Here is a 16,163-nt window from a genome sequence, read left to right as displayed (position 1 = left end):
CTGTGTAGATTTGGATGGAGTTTGGTATGTTCAACATGACTTCTGTTCCCAAGCGATGGCCAACATGTTTAGAAAGTCATGTATGAAAGTTAACTTTCGAATGAATGCATTAAGCTTAGCATAGATATTAGTTCTGTTTTCACAAATGACATATGTACATACACAAATCCAGGACAAGCGAAATATTTTTGTAGGATAACATCATCAATCAAATCTGTAACAATTTAAAATATGCACATGAAAATATTTCGCACCATGTAGAATGGTGCGGAAGTGTACTAGATTGCGATATTATCGGGGATCTTGAACATTAACTTGGCATTTCTGTATGGATTTGAATGATTGTTGTTTCTTTTGTGATTTCGTTTGTTTTTAGGATCCCAGTAGTTGAGAAGAATTATTGTTGAGAGCTTGGATTCTGAAAAAGTATTGGATTCTTATATTATTGGGATTCTTGAACACTGACTTGCATTTTCTGTTTGGATCTGAATGATTCATAGTTTCCTTCATGATTTCATTTATTTCTAGGATCTCGACAGTTTGCTTTTTGGATAGGTCTGTTGTTTATTTCATACACTGACCTGACACTGTTTTGGATTATTGATTGTGCCATCGATTTTATTGTAGATTGTAGGTACTTTATCTCTCTTTATTAACTTGTCTTACTTCTGGATTTTTGATATTTGCATTTCGAATATGTTTCTGGTTGTGCACACTGAAAAAAGGAAAGACGCACCTAAAGTAATTATCCGAATGGGACGAAACTCGGTATATACGATGTACATGTACATACAAACAAATGATTACAATTTGAGAAAAAGTGGATAATTTTTTCAAGAGAGAAAGCTTCACAAACTGAGTGAGTCATGAATGCCTTGGTCTACCTGTGGCCCTTATGCTAGCAGGTTTTCGACTTGGCGCTGATTGATATAGTTGTTGGATGTCCTTCTGAGTGACAGTGCGTCAATTTCTGTCCGATTGGCGAGTTAAATCGTCAAAATTCCGAGATGGCTGGAGGGCCGTATGAATAATGCTCCAGACGTCCTAAGTTGGGGAGAGATCCGCCGACCTCGCTGGCCAAGGCAGGGTCTGGCAAGCACGAAGACAAGTAGTAGAGACTCTCGGCATCTGTGGGCGAGCGTTATCTTGTTGAAATGTAAGCCCAGGATGGCTTGCTATGAAGGGCAACAAAATGAAGGATGCCGCAGATGACAAACAAAGAGATCCTGCTATTAAAAGAAATGGCTCCCACATACCATCAATCTTGGCTGTCAGGCCGGTTCATGTGGCGGGCAACAATCAGATTGGTAAACCACCGCTGTCTGGGGCGTCTCCAGGCACACCTTAAGCCTGGAATCTCATTGACTGGAGTAGAATAGTACGAAATGATGAGTCCCACTTCGAATTGAGCTCTGATGACCAGCAAAGACGTGTCTGGAGATGCCCCGGACAGCAGTGGAATACCAACCTGGATGTCGTCCGACGACAGAATACTGCAGAATGCGTGGCCTCTCACCTTAGTGCAGAACAGACGGCTACTCAGTGTCAGCAGCACACAAAACTTACAGCTTCTCAGTGTGCCTCTCACACGGTTGAAGAGGCAGACACTCACCAATGCACTGTTGCTCAACGACGAGCTGAACGCCGTCAAATGTTTGCAAGTACCTACCCACGCAGTTTTTAAATAATGCACTTTCGACTATGATCCAATTATTTTAGATTGTATTAACGACGGGTTCATCAAAACTGACTGTATGAATAAGGCATGCTGATTTTATGGGGCGCTGAAATGAAAGGAGGAAATTGTGGGAATGTATTGCTCTAGGGCAACCATTCCCACATTGGAGGAGCTGGTCAAACGTTTAAGGAATTACTTTCTGGCGGTGAGTCACAGAGCTTCCTAAACCATAGCAAAAATATAGTTTATGTTTTCACATAACCTCCTTCGGAGTGGATAGAATTCTCACAGTGCCTTGGTTTTCACTGACCATCATGGTGCAGAGGTAAGTGACCCAGAAAATAAATAGGGGCTCTTTTATCTCTGTCCAGTGGTCAAGTACAATTTTTGGAAGATAATTTTATGGGAGCTGATGAAATGGAGACTGATAGATGGTGTCAAGTCTTTCACCGAATCGAACGGTTGTTTACTGAAAATCACAGTGTGTTGGACGTGAGTCTGAAACAGCTCTGGAGAACATGCCGAACGACAGCTTCCAGGTGATGATCCACACAGACCACGTGCCATGCAGGCAGCACGCGCACCAGTACAATACGCCGGCTGTCGCCAAGGTTGTGGCTATGGTCACAGACATCAGTCCCACCACCCCAGAGGCATCATCCTGCGTAAGCACACTGACTCCCTAGCCTGCATCGCCGACATTTACCGCTCCTACGTTGCTCTACCGTATCCCGTTATGTTCTGGAAAGGGCAAGAGGGATATCACTTCAGTATCTCTCAGACGAATCCGGCGACTGGGCGACTGAACCAAAAAACAAAAAGTGTTGTGTATGGATTTCTACAGGTTACACCTGATGATCTGGGGACACTTTTTAAACTTGGTGCTGCAGTGTAGGATACTTCCGTGCCAATTTTTTGGGAGACTTGTACGTGAAGATGGAGAGTGGCCATTTGAGGATAAAAGCGCTAAACCAAAGTAAGTTGCATGCAGAGAATTATGGCCGCCTGCAACTTGCCATTGTGAACGATGGCAATCCAAACCTGAAAGACTTAGGACCGATGCTGATCTTCCAATCGTCGTTCATGAGCAGTTTGCAGTACCTCCACAAATACACCAGGGTGTGTTCTTCAACTATCGTTCATGAACAGTCTGCGGTACCTTCACAAATACATCCGGTATGACTTCTCCTTTGTCTGGAAATTTGGGCGACTGGACTTATTCGTCACCTTCACGTGCAACCCAGTTTCGATCCAGATCAAGGAAGAACTGATGGACAGCCAGAAACTGACGAGCTGTCATACTATCACAGCATTAGGTTCTACGGTTAAAGTGGAAAAGCTCGTGCCCCTCCTCACCAAAGGACATGTTTTGGCGAGGCACTGTGCTTCTTGTATTCGACTGAGTGGCAAAAGTTGGCTTACCCCACGTGCACTTGCTGCCAATGTTAAAAGATAAATTGTGGCCAGAGGAAATCGACGAAGTGGTATCAGCAGATCTGAAGAGATAATATGACTTAAAAACTAATTTCTCCTTTCCAAATTCGTATATTTCTAAACTGACAGCTATTTCAGAGTGCAAATTTCTGTTCAACACCTTCTCTATTATTTCCAGGTGTTCTTCCCACGTAGACGTATCACTGAGCACATCATCCACGTAAACCGTTACTTTACATAACAGTTCCAGATCCAACATAGTACCCAATCCTGTGATAAAAACTCGTGCACTCAAGTTAAGTCCAAAAGGAAGAACATAGATATGATAACTTAAGCCTCTGAATAAAAATTCAGTCCGTTACCTAGAACTTTCTTTTAGTAAAATCTGTCAATAAGGGACACGGAGATCGATGCTTGTCAAGTGTATTACGCCATGAAAGTTCTGGATCTGTTCTTTTAGTATTTAAGATCTTGTTCTTCAGGGCACTATTATTTTATAAGACTCGCACGTTTCCAGCACCAGGTGTGCTTGTCCATTAGGTTTCCCTACAGCTAATAATCGAGGACTGCTGTGTGGCGACAGCGACGTTTCTGTTGCCGCCCAGTTAAGCATTTTCGTTATTTGTCTCTCTACAGCCTCATGCTTTGTCCACGGAATGGGGGTATTTTTAGGAACAGTAGACGCTTTTTGCATCACTTCCATATTGTATTGGTATCCCTTGATTGTCCCAGATTGTCCTGAAAATACCTCCATATGTTAGTAAGTAATTTGATTAGATATGCTTGCTGTGTGATGGAATGAAGAATTGCGATTGCCATACTTTATTATGTATCCTGTCTTTGTTTGGTTCCACATCGGTAATGTCTTTACATGATTTCGGTTCATTTTTGCAGTGAGACCATGCTTCGTTAATATACACTAGTTTCTTCTGTATTAACTTTATCCTGTTTCCGTGGTAGTATTTCCCATGCCAGACTTCTGTCCACAACGATTTCTTCGCCATTAACATTTAAAATCCACACACTAAGAGAAATATCAACTATACTTTTCCCTTCTCTAATGAATTCTACTCCAATTATGTAGCTCGCACTTAGGCCCCTTAGTATTAGGAATGTCTAACTTATGGCTTCATTACCTATCATTAACATAACCTGCGCCTACTATTTCACAATCTGTGATTTAGCGCCAATAGAGCTTGAAATCCTGGAGTTTTGCGCGGATGAAGTTGATATACACTTTTTCTCACTGATCTTGTTATTAAAGTTGCTATCTGTAACGTTGGTAATAGCTCTGGTATCAGTTATTACGATAGTGGAAAATTTTTCGTTGTATGTACTCAAAGCTGCTTCTACTAGATCTTCCGTTCGTTCACTGCATGTGCCTATGTCACTGCACAATTCATCTCGAATACATAGATCATCATTATATTGCAGCTTTTTTATAATGTGGTCTCGTCTACTACCCTCACGCCGTCCCTCGATACGTGCTCAAGAGTTAAACCATACCGCCTTTAGTTGACGACTCGCCTTAGTTGAGGCTGCTCGTTTTTCACCTCCATTATTCTGACCAAATGGTTTTGTTGTGATACCCAATCCAGGTAATTGTGTTGTGATCAGGGTGGGTTATTAGCTGGTGACCAGTTTGGGTTGTTTCTCGGTGAACAGTTCGGGTTGTTGTTTTACCTACTTCTGTTGATATTTGCTTGATTCGTCTGGGGAGGAACATTACCCATTTGCCTGTTCTGCCCCCATGCGCTTCCTCGCTGGTCTTGCCAGTTTTGATTATTGTTTTTCTGTGGATTTTCATTAACATTCTAGCCTTGGTTCCATCTGTTATCATTCCTCCTTCTATTATTATAATAGGAAGTGTTTTCACACTGAAGCACCAAAGGAACTGGTATACGCATGACTATTCAAATACAGATATGTAAACAAGCTGCGGTCGGCAATACCTATATAAGACAACAAGTGTCTGACGCGATTGTTAGATCGGTAATTGCTGCTACAATGGCAGGTTATGAAAGTTTCAGTGAGTTTGAACGTGTCTGCTAGATGGCGCACGAGCGATGGGACACAGGATCACCGAGGTAGTGAGGAAGTGATTTTCCCGTACGACCACTTCACGACTGTACCGTAAATATCAGGAATAAGGTAAAACGTCAAATCTCCGACATCGCTGCCGCCGGAAAAAGATCCTGCCAGAACGGGACCAACAACTGAAGAGAATCGTTCAACATAAGTGCAACCCTTCCGCAAATTGCTGCAAATTTCAGTGCTGGATCACCAACAAATGTCAGCGTGCGAACAATTCAACGAAACATCACTGATATGGGCTTTCGGAGCCGAAGGCCCACTCGTGTACCATTGATGACTGCGCAACGCAAAGCTTTACGCCTCGCCTGGACCCGTCAACACCGACATTGGACGACTGCTGACTGGAAACATGTTGTCTGGTCGGACGAGTCTCGTTTCAAAGAGTATCCAGCGGATGGATGTGTACAGGAATGGAGACAACTTCATGAATCACGGGCCCTGCATGTCATCAGGGGACTGTTCAATTTGGTGGAGGCTCTGTAATGGTGTGGGGCGTGTTCATTTGGAGTGATACGGGTCCCCTGATACGTCTGCATACGACTCTGACAGGTGACACGTATGTGAGCATTTTGTCTCATCACCTGCATCCATTCTGGTCCATCGTGCATTCCGCCAGACTTGGGCAATTCCAACAGAACAATGCGACGCCCCAGACGTCCAGAATTGCTACAGAATGGCTCTTCTGAGTTTAAACGCTTTCGCTGGCCACCAAACTCCCCAGACACGAACATTATTGAGCATATCTGGGACACTTTGAACGGCCTATTTGGAAGAGATCTCCAACCCGTCGTCCTCTTACGGATTTACAGACAGCCCTGCAGGAGTCATGGTGTCAGTTCCCTCCAGCAGCACTTCAGACATTAGTCGAGCCCATGTCACGTCACGCTGCGGCATTTCTGCGTGCTCGCGGGCCCCTGGACGATATTAGGCAGGTGTACCTGTTTCTTTGGCTCTTCAGTGTATTGTATGGGGATTTGTTGTTGTTTACAGGTCTAACGTGTGATTACCGCACCAGGACCGTTATGGACGTGGTTGCTGCTGCCACTTCTAGATGTCGCTGGTGCACCACCACTGCTGTCAGAGCTGCACTTGGTGGCGTCACTTGAATCAAATGTAACGGGTCCAGTACTGACATGAACTGTGCACGTCATCTTCCTGCACATATATGAGTTCGTCCTTAATGTACACTGGCAACTTGGACTTAAACAACTTAATCATATCTTTCGTTAGCACTGACTCGTCCAAGTACCCAGTCTTGTTTAAATAGTGCTTAAAATATAAGGCCGGCCGGTGTGGCCGACCGGTTCTAGGCGCTTCAGTCTGGAACCGCGCGGCCGCTACGATCGCAGGTTCGAATCTTACCTCGGGCATGGATGTGTGTGCTGTCCTTAGGTTAGTTAGGTTTAAGTAGTTCTAAGTTCTAGGGGACTGATGACCTCAGAAGTTAAGTCCCATAGTGCTCAGAGCCATTTGAACCATTTAAAATATAAACTCAGGCTTCCGCGGCCGTTCTTCTTGGGTTTGAGGCGGCGTTGACAACTATGAAATTCTGACGTTTCGGCGACTGTTGCAAGGTGCCTTCCTCAGGGTGTATTGCCAACTAGTTGACAATGCGGCCTCAAACCCAGAAGAATTTTATTGAGTGCTTAAAATATTTTCTGAAGTTGCCGTGTTTTGCATTGTAAGGCTCCGTATCATCTACTTGTTTTTGTAATCTTTCCTGAACTGTTCCGGACGGGTATTGATTTAGGAAAGCTTTTTCCAACCCCGCATATGCTGCGCATTTGGCGGCTGCATCCATTGTCAGAGTGCTCCCTCACCCTGCACATATGCCATGACAAACTTTATTTTATGTTTGTCATGCCACGTTTGTGGGAGGACATCTTTGAAACTTGCTATGAAGATAATTGGGTAGGGTTACTTTTCTTCCGGTAACAATACCTGGAATTGCCTGTGTTTTAACAGGCTTTTTTAAAGAACATCATTTGTCCAAATAAATTATCAAGGGGGGGGGGGGGACTAACTGATCCGGCTTCCTCTCAACATCGTCTTTCGTTTCAGGGTGAGTTATCATACACATTACCTTACACATGCTGTTAATAGTTCATGTACCATAATTTTTACGGCGGCTGTTTCTTGTCATAAGTCGCTGACATGTGTTTTGACTTCTACTCGTAGTTCGTGTTTCACTTGATTATCAGGGGTACTACACTACATTCGCATGCTATCGCCGGATTTACTTTCTGTGATTCTGTTTAAGAGACTCATTTGTATGCTTTCCCCGTGTCTTCAAACATACAGAAACATCATTTGTCAGTTCCAGACGCTGTGCTTCAACACTTTCTTTGATTTTGCTTTCGTGTTCATAGCTGAAGTTTGGAACTGGTTCGTAAGTTGCTGTATTGAAGCTTTCCTAGGGGTCAGTGGAATGCACACTAAAAGGCGTCTGGCTTGGAGTTGTCCTTGAAGAAGCCGATTTGTTACAGTTCGTTGTGTCACGGTGATGCCAAATGCTGCTCAAAATGCTACTGCAGATGCATTACATTCTTGTGACACTGCTCCCAGCAATCACGTACATTGGCTACATTCCTGCCAAATCTTACTGCAATATCGCAGAAGGAACATCCAGCTTCTTGCAGCCCTATTAACGACCTCTTTGAAACTAAGTGAGGTGTTGATAATGGGAAATTTGTCGCCTTTAATGTAGTCTTGACTAACATCAGATCACTACGTCTAGACTCAAAGGTGCAGAACTCACGGTCTTCGTACGTGGTCAGATGATTGGTGGTCATTTGTGTCATACGTCTGTACGCGAGATCTCCACACTCATAAACCGCCCTAGGTCCACTGTTTCCCATGTGACAGTGAAGAGGAAATGTGAAGGGACGCGTAGAGCACAAAAGCGTACAAGCCGACCTTGTCTAATGACTGACAGAGACCGCCGACAGTTGAAGAGGGTCGTATGCGTAATAGGCAGACACCTATCCAGACCATCACACAGGTATTGGCCGATCAGATGGCAGGGTGTGGGTATGGCGAATGCCCGCTTAACGCCAATCGCCAGCGTGTGCAGTGCCAACAGTAAAATTCTGAGGCGGTGGTGTTATGGTGCGGTCATGTTTTTCATGGAGGGGGCTTGCACGTTGTTTTACGTGGCACTATCACAGCACAGGCCTACATTGATGTTTTAAGCACCTTCTTGCTTCCCACTGTTCAATTCGGGGATGGCGACTGCATCTTTCAACACGGTCGAGCACCTGTTTATAATGCACGGCCTGTGGCGGAGTGGTTACACGACAATAACATCCCCGTAATGGACTGACTGCACAGATTCCTGACCTGAATCCTATTGAACACTTAGGATGTTTTGGAACGCCGACTTCGTGCCAGGCCTCACCGACCGATACCGATACCTCTCCTCAGTGCAGCACTGCGTGAAGAACGGGCTGTCATTTCCCAAGAAACCTTCCAGCGCCTGATTGAACGTACGCCTGCGAGAGTGGAAGCTGTCATCAAGGTGTATTAGAGAGAGAGAGAGAGAGAGAGAGAGAGAGAGAGAGAGGAACAACTGCAGATAATGGAAGCTTGGCGCAGGGAGTAACAACTGGCCCTCAACGTAAACAAACGTAAAGTACTGCTCATAGATAGGCACAAAGATCCATTATCGTATGGTTACATGGCTGCAGAACAGCCACTGAAAATCCATAAAACATTTAGGCATATGGACACAGACCGATTTAAAATGAAACGTCCACATAAAACTAATGGCAGATAAGGGAAATGCCAGACAGAAATTCATTCGAAGAATTCTCAGGAAATGCAGTTCTCCCTCAAAGGACTCATCTTACAGAATCCTCGTTCACCCAAAGCTTGAATACTGGTCGTCAGTTCTGGGATCCGCACCAGATTGGGTTGATAGAGGAAATAGAGATGAACGAAAGAAGAGCTGTACATTTCCTTGCGGTTTCGTTTAGTGAGCGTGAAAGCTCAAGGGGATGATCAACCAACTCCAGCAACAGAGAGAGCCGTTCTGCACCACGGTACAGAGTTTGGTTAAAGTTCCGAAAGCGTACCGTCCTGAAAGAGTCAACCAGTATGTTGCTTCCTTCGGCGTATATCTCTCGAAAAGACAAAGAACGTAAAATGAGAAATATTCAATATCACAAAAAAATTTAGCACCAATCATTCTTCCCAAGAACCATTCGTGGCTGTAGCAGGAAGAGTGGGAAGTGACAGTGGGATAGAAAGTACCCTCCACCAAACACCGTATGGGGACTCGAGAAGTATTCAGGGTGACCGAGAACTGCACCGACAAATTTTCAGAGGCGGTAGTGTGGACCAAAAGAAGAAAGAAATGCATAGTGAACAGGGGCTTAGAAATACAAAGAAATGTGTGCCGTAGTGAACAGGGGCTTTAAAATGCAGACCTTAAGAACTAAGAGGAGTTGTCCATCTTCGGTACTGTGAAGCACATCCTTCTACTGAGTGCTTGTCGGTCGTGTTATGGTTCTGTAGACGTAGATGAACATGTATCCTCCTTTAGACAGGGTGATTCGGTGATGATGATAAAAACTTTCAGGGATAATAGAGAAGGCTAAATAAATTAGGTTCAGTTAAGGAACATTGGTAAGGAAACAACTGAGTCGAAACTTATAAGTCTCGGACAGGTGAGCTGGTTTGCTTCCATTTCATGCTTTGTCTTTAGGACACTGGAAAATGGTGAATCCAAGTTTCATCATACGTTAAATTCTTTCAAGCTTGTACACACATTCACCCTATTCCCCACTGTCCTTGAGTTAACTTTTCCGGGACCCACCTCGATGAATTATACTGACAACGTTATGAACCGTGCCAACTGTTTTTGCAATTCGTCCGACTGGGACACGTCGCTCCTCAAGAATAGTGTCGTTAACGCGGGTTTTAAGCGAGGGACCTGACACTCCAAGTGGCCGGCCAGAACAATGCTCTACAGTCACTGAGGACCGAGCGTTTTTTGAACCGTGCTTCCCACTTATAATAGTTTCCGCGGTTCATACAACTTTCACCACACTGAAAAATCGTTCGAGAAAATATTTTAGCCGATTTTTCACCACCAAAAAGCAAAAAAGCGGTCAATAGACGTTGTTCACCAAATGTGTGAACTTCAAGCCGACACCCCATCGTTAAATGCAATACTGAGGTTACCAACAGAATCCTTCAGCTGCTCTCAGCTCATCCATTGATACCAACATAAAGACATGAGAGTAGAAAACTCGTCCTACAAACTGTTTCATTTCTATATCAATTTATCTCTTTAATTATTGAATGTTCCCCGTAGCTGGATGGACGGTGCTGCTTAGTGGGCGGACATGACGAGGTTTTCATTTAAGCCAATAAATTGCATTCGACTGTATGAAAATTTGAGTGCAGTATTTTTGAGTGGTTTTTTTTTTACATTCTGGCTTCGAACTGCATTGTTGTTGTAGTTGTGTAAATTATCGGTCGAAGCTGCTAGTGGCCAGCTGGAGTCAGTGTGTGAACTACCAGCTCTGAACATATTCCAGTACAGTGGTCGGATCTCGCAATCTGTGTCAAACCAAACTTAATTCATCATCAGAATAAACCTGATATGAACGAACAGAAACGCGACGGTAGGGCAGCAGCTGTATCACACGTACACTGGTGTCGTTACGCTCTTCGGAGAAGGTCGCACTTATGCGTTAGATATCTTATTACTATGTTACTGTAAATGGAACTTTAAGATTAATATGTTAACAGCTATCAGCGTTTTTCGTCATCATACTGTACCTATGTAGCTTTTATTGCAAAAATCGTGTACAGTCGCAGTCTCTGTAAACGCTATTATGGTTGTGGTCTGATTGTCGCTCCGTTAATAAGTTGTGTGACAATGGCTGATACTACTGCCTGCTGCGCAATGAAACACGCGTGCGGGACACGGTTAACAATGGTGAGAAACACGTCATTCTTAACGTTTTACACAAGTTTACCGAGACAATCAGCTTTCACGTTTTCTGAGCAACCACCTGTTCAATGCTAAAGCGTTTTTGTAAATTAGATGCGTGCTTCAAACTGTACTTGCACAAATAAAGAGACAAAATTTGTAAGCAGCAACTGGAAAAAGGAAACGGCCCATTCATCACTTTCTGCAAAAACAAAGAAAACACCAAACACTTACTTTTCAGAGGAAGTGTCGAGATAATGTAAAAGTATAGCTTAGTTCCCTTATATCAAATACAGTCAGCGCATAATTTCAATTCTTCTAAAATGGTTCAAAAAATCAAATGGCTCTCAGCACTATGGGACTTAACATCTGAGGCCATCAGTCCCCTAGAACTACTTAAACCTAACTAACCTAAGGACATCACACACATCCATGCCCGAGGCAGGATTCGAACCTGCGACCGTATCAGTCGCACGGTTCCGGACTGAAGCGCCTAGAACCGCTCGGTCACCGCGGCCGGCAATTCTAAAATGCCACGAATTAAGTCCTAACATACCCTCAAAAAGAAGAAGAAAAAAAAAACAGCAAGTCGGTAGCGTAGGAGAATGGCAAGCGTGTACTCTGTCCGTCACACGTTTCAATTTCACTGTAGTCCTTTCTTTTTCATTCATTTCGAGTACTTACATCATTTACAAATAAAAATTCATTACATATATGCTAATTAACATACAGGGTGTTACAAAAAGGTACGGCCAAACTTTCAGGAAACATTCCTCACACACAAATAAAGAAAAGATGTTATGTGGACATGTGTCCAGAAACGCTTAATTTCCATGTTAGAGCTCATTTTAGTTTCGTCAGTATGTACTGTACTTCCTCGATTCACCGCCACTTGGCCCAATTGAAGGAAGGTAATGTTGACTTCGGTGCTTGTGTTGACATGCCACTCATTGCTCTACAGTACTAGCATCAAGCACACCAGTACGTAGCATCAACAGGTTAGTGTTCATCACGTACGTGGTTTTGCAGTCAGTGCAATGTCTACAAATGCGGAGTTGGCAGATGCCGATTTGATGTATGGATTAGCACGGGGCAATAGCCGTGGCGCGGTACGTTTGTATCGAGACAGATTTCCAGAACGAAGATGTCCCGACAGGAAGACGTTCGAAGCAATTGATCGGCGTCTTAGGGTGCACGGAACATTCCAGCCTATGACTCGCGACTGGGGAAGACCTAGAACGACGAGGACACCTGCAATGGACGAGGCAATTCTTCGTGCAGTTGACGATAACCCTAATGTCAGCGTCAGAGAAGTTGCTGCTGTACAAGGTAACGTTGACCACGTCACTGTATGGAGACTGCTACGGGAGAACCTGTTGTTTCCGTACCATGTGCAGCCTGTACAGGCACTATCAGCAGCTGATTGGCCTCCACGGGTACACTTCTGCGAATGGTTCATCCAACAATGTGTCAATCCTCATTTCAGTGCAAATGTTCTCTTTACGGATGAGGCTTCATTCCAACGTGATCAAATTGTAAATTTTCACAATCAACATGTGTGGGCTGACGAGCATCCGCACGCAGTTGTGCAATCACGTCATCAACGCAGATTTTCTGTGAACGTTTGGGCAGGCATTTTTGGTGATGTCTCGATTGGGCCCCACGTTCTTCCACCTACGCTCAATGGAGCACGTTCTCATGATCTCATACGGGATACTCTACCTGTGCTGCTACAACCTGTGCCTTTACAAGTACGACACAACATGTGGTTCATGCACGATAGAGCTCCTGCACATTTCAGTCGAAGTGTTCGTACGCTTCTCAACAACAGATTCGGTGACCGATGGATTGGTAGAGGCGGACCAATTCCATGGCCTACACGCTCTCCTGACCTCAACCCTCTTGACTTTCATTTATGGGGGCATTTGAAAGCTCTTGTCTACGCAACCCCGGTACCAAATGTAGAGACTCTTCGTGCTCGTATTGTGGACGGCTGTGATACAATACGCCATTCTCCAGGGCTGCATCAGCGCATCAGGGATTCCATGCGACGGAGGGTGGATGCATGTATCCTCGCTAACGGAGGACATTTTTAACATTTCCTGTAACAAAGTGTTTGAAGTCACGCTGGTACGTTCTGTTGCTGTGTGTTTCCACTCCATGATTAATGTGATTTGAAGAGAAGTAATAAAATGAGCTCTAACATGGAAAGTAAGCGTTTCCGGACACATGTCCACATAACATATTTTCTTTCTTTGTGTGTGAGGAATGTTTCATGAAAGTTTGGCCGTACCTTTTTGTAACACTCTGTATATCTACTTATCGTTTCTTGTGAAAAATGAACGGTTTCTTGTTTACAGGAACAATTCCAGTTTTTGTTGCAGATATAAATCCTCACTTATCGCTATTTTAAAAACAATTGTTAATAAATATTGGTTGAATTAAGAAAACATAACAAATTAAATTTTTGAGACAAAAATGAAAATTCTTCAGTTGGACTAAGTCTATTGTTTTATATAACACATATGGTGTCATATGAGCCAAAGCGATAAGTGTCGTAGAAACATGGAAAACAATAGTTTACACGGTATCGGGCACACCGTACATTATGCTTCATTTTTGCAGTTGCAACCATACCACTGAAATCTGAACTCAACACAACTGATTTGGACTCAAGTTAACGGATTTGTCGCTAGAAATAAATCATGTAAGATGCCAGACGTTCTGGAACTAATGCACAGATCCTTGTCACACATCTTTTTCGAAGGCTGGTGGGATGAGAAGCAGCACGTCTCAAAGGAAGAGGAGAAAATGTGGCGCTTGGATGGCTTCGTGGATTCTGCTGTTGATCGCGTCGCGGTTCTCGTATGAGATGACAGTTCCAGTGCCGAAACGTATTCCTAGGATTGGGGTATGGAAGGAGTTTAGAGATTACAGGACGACTGAATGTATTTAGTGGGTTCAGTATCCAACTACACGGTGAAACTCCTGCAACAGGCTTTTCCGTCACACATAGCTCACGCAGAAAAGGAAACTTAAGTTAGGAATTTTCATTACTCTCGCTTTTAATTACAATTATATGTTAGCTAAGAACGATAGCATTTTACTTTTTCCGTCTTGTCCACTAAGAAGCGCATTGCTCGAGTTTTGCCGCATATTATTTCATTGCGGTTACGGATTAAATGATATTCGAAGCTACATTGTTCTCTGCTCGTCTCTTTTTACGTCGTAACTGCAGCTGTTCACGTCACAGCAGTGTAGCTGGAGCAGGTAGATGGCCAGCGGTATCCAAGCTTAATGTGCCGGTAAAGCTGTTGTCCCGTACTATCCATCGTTGCGTCGATGTGCGCGTAACGCTCAGCATAAAACGTGTCCTTATCGTACTTGACTGTAGTCGAGACAGCTACGGTTCCGCTCCACGTGAAACGAAATCCAATGAGATTTCAGCAGATGCGAAACAATACGTATTGTGATGTTTACATCAGGTTTAGTCTTACGATGAACACAGTATAGCTTCGTTACTGTAGGGCTTTAATTTTCAACTTCGGAGCAGTGTCAAGTTTAACGCCGACCCGCAACCTCAGGCGACGCTGGCAATCCGTATACAGATTCCAGAATGAGCTTTTCACCCTGCCGCGGAGTGTGCGCTGATATGAAACTTCCTGGCAGATTAAAACTGTGTGCCGGACCGACACTCGAACTCGGGTAGAGCACTTGCCCGCGAAAGGCAAAGGTCCCGAGTTCGAGTCTCGGTCCGGCACACAGTTTTAATCTGCCAGGAAGTTTCATATCAGCGCACACTCCGCTGCAGAGTGAAAATATCATTCCGGAAACATCCCCCAGGCTGTGGCTAAGCCATGTCTCCGCAATGTCCTTTCTTTCAGGAGTGCTAGTTCTGCAAGGTTCGCAGGAGAGCTTCTGTAAAGTTTGGAAGGTAGGAGGCGAGGTACTGGCAGGAGTAAAGCTGTGAGGACGGGGCGTGAGTCGTGCTTGGGTAGCTCAGTTGGTTGCCGGCACGGTAGCTCAGCGTGTTCGGCCAGAGAGCCGGTTGGCCTCTGTAATAAAAAAAACTGAGTGGAACGATCAACCACCGAACTTGAACAGGATGTCTTGCGACGTCCGCAACGACCAAACGCAACGATCAATAACGAACAAAATGAAAAAAAAAGTTGGTAGAGCACTTGCCCGCGAAAGGCAAAGGTCCCGAGTTCGAGTCTGCGTCCGGCACACAGTTTTAATCTGCCAGGAAATTACGTATACAGATTAATTTTGCATGTGTAACAGCGCACAAAATTCATCTGCGGGCGGCAGTAAACGTTTCCGATTAAACCCGTGTAGCAGGGTGTGTCGACTATGGCAGCATTTGATACGTCGCCACTCACGTTCCGATACACGGACAAAGGGAATGTGTCAACGCGTGGAATGACAAAGTTAGGAGAGGGCGGTATGCTGTCGCTCATCACTCCACCTAGAGCTCCTACATAACAAGCTGCATCGTCCACCATGTTTCCCGCATCGTCATTTGGCAGTGTTTACCTTGTGGGTGGGTGACCCATTCACACAACTTTTTACAGTATTTCTTATAAAAAATTTAAAATATTGCGTGTATGAAGTAAACGAAGCAGTAACTAATATTTATAGAGATATTTGTAATCCCCTTTTCATATATAATAGAAAAACTGAAATGTAATATTATACATAGCTATAGAAATGTAGGCTCGGAACATGGGTGATAATTTGTAAACATTAAATGTAATGAATTAAGAACTCGGTACCAATGTATTCAAAAATGTTTGTTACGCAGCAACAACCTGTGGCTATGTATTATTTTTGCCTGTACACAGTCACTTGTAAAAGAGGTGATTATTTTTTATTTAGAGGGAGGTACTTTAAGAAATGCCGCATTTTTATTGTACAGAGGTGGAGGAAAGTGTAGTTTCGCCTTACATTGAAATGAATTTTTAGTAATAGTTTCAACTATCATTTGACCAATATTCTTTCTACGTACTTCATGAT

Source organism: Schistocerca piceifrons, chromosome 8 (assembly GCF_021461385.2).
Source record: "Schistocerca piceifrons isolate TAMUIC-IGC-003096 chromosome 8, iqSchPice1.1, whole genome shotgun sequence".
Taxonomy (NCBI): domain Eukaryota; kingdom Metazoa; phylum Arthropoda; class Insecta; order Orthoptera; family Acrididae; genus Schistocerca; species Schistocerca piceifrons.
The sequence above is the reverse complement of the archived record's forward strand: the minus strand, read 5'-3'. Positions refer to the sequence as shown.